We start from the raw sequence: 7,653 nt of genomic DNA, 5'->3' as shown, positions 1-7,653 counted from the left end.
TTCCTTTGAGCAAGGTTCCCAAAGGGAGAGATATTTATTAAAGTAAATAGATTCATGTGGAGGGATTAGTGGGTGTACATGTTGCTTCACACACTCTACCCTCATAGCATCATCAAGTGTTTCTGTTTCTCCAGTAGCCTTTGTGCACTTCTGGAAACAAGAGGATCTTTTCAGCCTTAAGTTGGTTTTCCAGTTTCTGAACAGACCTGAACAGTGATGACATTCAGATAGGGAATGAGATAATTTCCATACCAAAATAGCTATTCTTCTCTATGATTCTCAAGTGGTTGAACATCAAAAACTCTTTTTACAAATTGCTGTTGGAGTGGATCTTACAGTGAATTGCAGTTGACTGCACAACATTGATCTTGGCAAGGTTACTGAGAGCACTATGTGACCAGACAGGTAAGAGTTATTCAAGTATTGGATGAGATATTGAGCAGCATGTTGTTTTCAGTGTTCAAACATGTGAACCCCAGTTGGTACCTGCAATACATTATAGAAGAGCCAATCTCTTCTTTGCTTTGGCTGCCAACTTTTTGACCTGTGGTCCAAACATGAGTACAGTGTCAATGTCACTCTAAGGTATAGCAGATTTTTCTCAACAGCAATACCTTCTCCAGCCAGTGTGAAGATTGGTCTGTAGTTGAACCTCCTATAATTATGGTAAAGTAGGTGGACTTTGTTTTTGCTGGATTGAGCTTGAATTTATGTTGCGTTGCCCATCTAGTTATGATTTCTAAGTCCTCATTCAATCCATTCTCCATATATCTTTTTCAAGACCAATGGTATGAAGTGCAACATCGTCTGCATAGGTGTATTCAAATCATTTCAGGTAGTCTGACAGACCAGAGGAGAGCAGCAAAAAAACACCAGGACTTAATACTGAGCCCTGAAGAAATCCTGGCCTCATGGTCTTTGAAGGAGTATAACTTAATCTTAGTGGGTTTTTTTCCTGTATGGTAGGAAACCTCTTATCCAGAGGTGCATTTTACCAAACTCCCATCTCACTGCCTATTACGCCAGACTCCATTAAATGTTGCACTGAGTTTAAAAACAGACTCCTGTTGATGACTGCGGTGGCTTTTTCTGGAAGCCATTGCTAAGAGGCTGCCAGAAGGCCACCAGCAAGTCTGTCATTGAGTGCAAAGGCCCATAAACCATTTGGGTAGGTTCTACCTTTCCTTCTTTTAGAAGCCACCATAGAAGCCTTGACTGTACTGTTCTTTCCATTATATTGCAAAGGAGACTGGTTAAAGATATAAGCCAATAGCTGCCTGGAAAAGAGGGATCCTTGCCGGATTTCAGAGAAACAGTAACTGGTGATTTCCATCAATTTAGGTACCTTCCTTTTTTATGCTTGAGTAATTTCTGATGTCCAACAACCTGGCTCTAGCCTTCTTCCCAAAGTGCTTTAGCTCATGGTCACAGATGGGGTCCAGCCCAGGGGAATTGCTTGGTTCAAGCTTCTCTATTGCATCTTCTCGCTCAGGTATGAGAAAGATCTCTCGGAAGCCATGGTACTGAATTCTATAGGCACATATTTAAATGATCTTCGCCTTTCTTCCTAAATACTCCATCTTGCATGTTTTTGCAATGGCTCTATCCTCATCACCATATATGAGCCTGGTCATCTTGGCATAATGTTCGAACAGCGTACTCACAGACTTTGTCATCGAATGCTTCTACACCTCTAGTGTTCAAGATATTGGTGTTATTTAAATTATACGCCTTTGTCTGTTTGTTCTCAATTTGCTTCAATTTCATCCATCAATCTTTTCCTCTGTGAGGATCCAGTCTTATTAAACTAAGCCAGCCCTTTGTTCAAGCAACTATTTACAGAGCTGCAGCACTTGGAGCTTAGCATTCGAGCCATGTGCACACAGACTGACCTGCTGGTGCTTTCTCCACACTCTTCCCTCCTGCAACTTGTGACCCTCCCTCTAAGTTCCATGCTGGTTGCTACAATTTCTAGTCATCATTCAGCCTTTGTAACATTTGCGGATCTGTCTCCTGGGTAGAATATGCTGCTAGTGTGGGCCATTAAGCTGACTGCATATTCATCCTCACTTTCTGCCCTAGTGTGATGTACTGAGAAGAAAAGTAGTGACAAGAACACCAACAGGTGAAGTAGTAAACAAGGGAGGTGGAAAGAAGGAAGAATTTATGCATTGCCTGAAGGATTGCCTGCATTGCAACTGAGCAGAGCTGGATGAATAATTGTTTGTTTGGTTTGGTGGTGGTTCCAAAAAAAAAAACCATTAAAAAACAATATTTAGTTTGCGTCAAACCAAATCTAAAATATTTTGAAATTTTTGGTGACTCAGAAAAGTTAATTTGGGGCCTGTTTCAGAGCAGGATTTCAAACTTGGCTTTCCCACATCCACTGGGCTATATGTTATGGGAGGACTGGGGGAGGGAACAGCAGCACCACCTCCTCCTTCTTCTCTGGCCATTTTATGAATGGCTGAAACCTCTCATATCAAAATTGCAATAATTTTAGGCCAACCAAAACCACATTTCTAGTTGAATACATGACCTGTCTGAAAGAATTTCCGTAGCTCTCCATAAGTGTGGCATTTCAGTTAGGATGACTGAGAGTGTGACAGTTGGGTCAAATCTGTGAAGGTTGCACCAGATAAATGGTGCTTCAGTACTCCAGCTACACGACCCCTCTAAGTGGTTGTCACTTATAAGGAGCATGCAGACCTCCATGATTTTTGTTTAATAATTGCAATTCCTTCACATTATGGCCCTAATACCAAAGTAAGAGTTCTACCTGAAAACATTTTCAGTTTAACAAAGTGTTTATGTTGTATTACCTTTCTGCAGAGAGACCAAAAGCCCTTCAGTACATCGAGTCAAAGTTAGAAATGGAGAAATACAGAAGCAGGAAACTAAAGCTGAGAGATGTCCTGGAAATCACACCAGAAAGTCTAAAGAACTGCCCTCCTCAGACAACAGGAGATTTACCTTGGCATTTCCTCAGGAAGCTCATGGCTCTGAATGGGATGGCAAGAAGCACAAGCCTTGAGCACAGGGCACCCACTGATCAAACACTAACTATGGACAAAGAGGAGCTGGATATTCCTGAAGATTTTTCTTTTCTCAGTGACACAGACACCAGTGATTCCCTGCACCCCCTTGATGTTCTCTGTGCCATTCTGCTTTCCTCAGACAGTTTCCTACAGCAGGAGATCCTGTCCAAAATGTCCATGTGCCAGTTTGCCCTCCCTCTGCTGCTACCTGCCCTCGACACCCCCAAGTGCACCCTACTGCTGTGGGCCATGAGGGACATGGTGAGGAAGTGGAGGCCGCACTCCCTGGCAGAGAGCAGAGGGTTCAGAGAGGAGAGCCTGGTGCTCACGTCAATGCCAACCATTTCCTTTGTGCGGATGGGGAGCTGCAGCTTCTCCAAGTCCCACCTCCTCAATGAGGTTCACAGCCCCTCCCAGCAGCACCACAATTTCTTTGTCCACTGGGACATGGAGTCTGGGAACGTCCCACGGGCAATCGCAGATGGGCTGGTTGAGATTTCCTGGTATTTCCCTGGTGGGATGGGGAATTCAGATCTTTTCCCAGAACCTGTCGCGGTTACAAATCTGCTTGGAGATATTGAGTCGCATTGGGTGCAGTTTAGCTTTTTAACAGAGATCTCCTCAGCAGTGTTCATAGTTACTGAGAGCATCAGTGAGATAGAATATGCGCTGTTATCATCTCTGCAGGGATCAGCCACTAAATACTGCTTCACTTCAATAATCAGGCTGGGAAAGCCAAGGAAACGCTGGAATTCCTGAAAAAGTTAGCCTCGATGCTGAAACTGAACAAGTCACATGTGCTGTGGAAAGGAGGTACCACAAATAAGGCACAATTTGTAAAAGTTCTGCAGTCTGCAATAGCAGCCATAATGAAATCTTCTCCCAAGAGAGTGAGTATAGAAGCCATGGCTGAGACAGCACGTCAATTAGGCATCCAGGTAGATGAGGATAACAAGGAATGTCAGACCCCAAACACATATGCAAAGGAAATCACTGCACAAATCAAAGATGTGGCAAAGTACAAGAGGGAAAAGCTGAGACTCCAAGGGGAGACATGGAGAAACTTGGCTGAAGTGGATAAAGAGCTGTGCAGAATGAGAAAGCAAGGAGACACCCCACTTGAGAAATATAAATCTCAGCTGAAAAAGAAATTAATGGATTTACATGCTCAGCAGAATAAACATGACCTTACTGATGGTTTGATTACATTTATTACTGGAATAAGACTACTACCTCCCATGGAGAAACATTACTTCCTGAAATGGATGAAGTTTGGCCTGGATCACATTACTAGGGAGAATCTTTCTAAACTATGGGATCAATATAAAGAGAAATGCAAAAAACTCAAAAGATGACCCCAAAATGTTTGCAGAGTTAGACAAATTAATCTCTGCCAGTTCCTTAGGAGTGCAGCATTTCATGTGTGAGTTGGGGCAGTTTTATGAAGCGGAATGCTCAATGGTTAAAGAAGGTAAAATGGCAGAAAGCCAAAGGCAATTCACCCATCTCCCAGGCATAGCAGCTGATCTCATGCTGGAAGGGTTTCCCATGGAGATCATTGATGGAGACGTTTCCAACATCTCACTGCAGTGGGTAACAGATGTTCTGAGTCAGCTTCATGCCAAGCTGGGGGGAAGGTCCAAAATCCTGATTCTGACGGTGCTGGGAGTACAGAGCACTGGGAAATCCACCCTCCTCAACACCATGTTCGGCCTGCAGTTTGCAGTGAGCAGTGGCCGATGTACACGAGGAGCCTTCACATTACTCATTAAAGTGGCAGAGAACTTTCAGCAGGAACTGGGCTGTGATTTCATCCTGGTGATAGACACAGAAGGCTTGAAAGCCCCCGAACTGGCCAAGCTGGAGGATAGTTATCAACATGACAATGAGCTGGCCAACCTAGTGATTGGACTGAGTGACATAACAATTTTTAACATGGCCATGGAGAATGCCACTGAAATGAAAGATGTTCTGCAAATTGTGGTCCATGCATTTCTCAGAATGGAGAAAATCGGGAAAAAAACCAACTGCCAGTTTGTGCATCAGAACGTCAGTGATGTGTCTGCACATGAACAAAACATGAGGGACAGGAAACACCTCCTGGAACAGTTGAATGAAATGACCAAAGCTGCAGCCAACATGGAAAAGAAATGCAAAGAGATGAACTTTTCTGATATTATGGATTATGATCTGGAAAAACACAATTGGTACATTCCTGCTCTGTGGCACGGAGTCCCCCCCATGGCTCCAGTGAATTTGGGATACAGTCAAAAGGTTTATGAATTAAAGAAATATTTGTTTGAATTTCTGAAAGATTGTTCACAAGAGAGAACTCCCAATGACATTCCCCAATTTCTTGCATGGGTGAGGAGCCTGTGGAATGCTGTAAAACATGAGAACTTCATTTTCAGCTTTAGAAACAGCCTTGTTGCTGAAGCCTATAACCAGCTGTCTGTGAAGTATGCAGAGTGGGAATGGGGTTTTCGGAAGGAGATACATTTCTGGGTATCTGAAAAGGAAACTTTCATCCAAAATCAGCCACCAGATAAACTAGACACTAATGTTTCAATCAGACTAAAGAGTGAGGCACAGGAAAAACTGAGGCAAGAAGCAGAGAAGATTTTGAATCATTTACAACAGTATTTTGAAAGTGGAACAGCAAATCTGCACCTGATAGAAAAGTACAAAGAAGATTTTAGAAGAAGTGCCAATAGTCTCAGGAATGAACTGGAGAGTTATTCATTCAGCAAGTGGCAAGAAGCGATTCATATTAAAAAAGGCCAACACAAAACAGATGCTATGCTGTCAAAGTACAAGAGAAAAATTGAAGAGAAAGTGGATGGGCTTCTGAACCCTTGCAGGAAAAGCAACTGCAAATTAAATAATGATGAACTGGAGAAGGAATTGGAGAACATGTGGACAGAAACATTGTCAGAATTATCACTTATTCCTTTATAGAGACGCAACATATTTGAAGATGTGGAGTTCCAGCTGAGAAGAGACCTAGCGGACAGGGGCAGTGCAGTCTGGAAGATGTTACAAGATGCCAAAAGCTTGTGTGCTTATTAAACAAAAAATTTCAAAATGAAAAAGGAATACTTAGACTTAAAAGTGTTCAGAGGTTACAAACTATAAATATCAGGTGTGAAAGAATTCTTGACACAGGAATGCTGGCATAAAACAGAGGCTTTAGCTAAATCTTTAATAGAAGAGTGCAATAGTTACACTGATGGAAAAGTAAATGGCAAAGCAGATTATGATGAAACTTATTGCAGAGAGTTGTTGCGGATGATTAACGAGTGGCTTCAGCAGGCTGATGTTCAAAACCTTCACACCACCGCCTGCTTTGCAGTTGACCTGAAGCTTCACATTTTGGGGGATGAAGCTCGTGCATTTCAGACGATGCATGAAGAATTCATTAAAGAAAATGATCCTCTGCAGCGTCTGGGGAAACTGAAACCTCAGTATCTCTCCACGTTCAAAGCTCTGTACTTAGAGAAGATGAGTGTCAGGACAGGGCCTGGAATTTCTGTGATCAGTGTCTGAGACCTGCCCTGGTGGACTATGTGAACAAGAGACTTGGGACAGAAATCGTGGATGACATTCTCAGCAGTGAACGGTCTGTTGAGTACAGCACCCGGAGATTTTTCCAATTCTTTGTTCTGAAGCAGCTGTTGGAAGAAAATGACTTTAACAATTATGTGCAATACACAAGGAATTATGTAGATTTTATCAAAACCTGGATACAGAGACACTTGTTAATGCTCTACAAAGAGAAGGCGAGTTTGGGAGATTTGGAGAAAAGGATTTTCTCCCCAATAATTAATAAATTCAGCCATGTTCTGAAATACTCCAAAGGTGAGAGGACTAAGACAGTCTCTGCCTTTTTAGACAATTTGTGTGAAAAGCTGCAGCAGGATCTAGTCATTCCCAGGGATAGCTTAGAAGTGATACTGTTTAAAAACACAGCAAGTGCAGACCAATTTTCAGCTTTTATAGAACAGTTTATTCCTGATCTCGAAAAACAAATTTTATCCACTTTTGAAAATCTGGAAATTCAGTCAAAACTCTCAAAACTTGCAGTGAAGCCCCAAGATGAAATCTTCAAGCGAGTGTTTGGCTGTGGGAAGCAGTGTCTGTTCTGTAAAGTCCCCTGTGAAGCAGGAGCTCCTGCGCATAACGAGCATTTTGCTTCAGTGCACCGACCTGAAGGACTAGGGACATATCGGTGGAATAAAACAAGAATACTTGTCTCTGATATATGCTCCTCTTCTGTGGATTCAAATAAAACATTCAGATGTTTGGAGACAAAAGGGGAGTTTCATCCTTATAAAGATTATGGCAAATTTTTTCCAGACTGGCTTATCCAGCCAGATCCCAGCATCACAGCTTCCGATTACTGGAAGTTTGTTTTCAAGGAATTCAATCACCAGTTTGCTGAGGAGTTTGATGCTCTCCCTGCCCATCTCCCTGAGGACTGGGGTGAAATAACCAAAGAACAGGCACTGGAGAGCCTAAAGGAAGCCTTTACATTGAAATCAAAAACAGGCCGAGAAACTCTTTTGTGAATGGAAAGTTACAGAAGTTAATTTCCATTAAATGTAATGTTGATTCT

The 7,653-nt window shown here is 42.4% G+C and overlaps 1 pseudogene; it reads left to right on the top strand.

The window, feature by feature from the left end:
* The first annotated feature begins 3,065 nt into the window (after positions 1-3,065).
* On the top strand, positions 3,066-6,584 carry LOC140913576 (up-regulator of cell proliferation-like; annotated as a pseudogene).
* Positions 6,585-7,653: the final 1,069 nt, after the last annotated feature.

This window comes from Lepidochelys kempii, chromosome 6, assembly GCF_965140265.1.
Source record: "Lepidochelys kempii isolate rLepKem1 chromosome 6, rLepKem1.hap2, whole genome shotgun sequence".
Taxonomy (NCBI): Eukaryota; Metazoa; Chordata; order Testudines; family Cheloniidae; genus Lepidochelys; species Lepidochelys kempii.
This window is presented reverse-complemented; position numbering and strand designations above follow the sequence as displayed.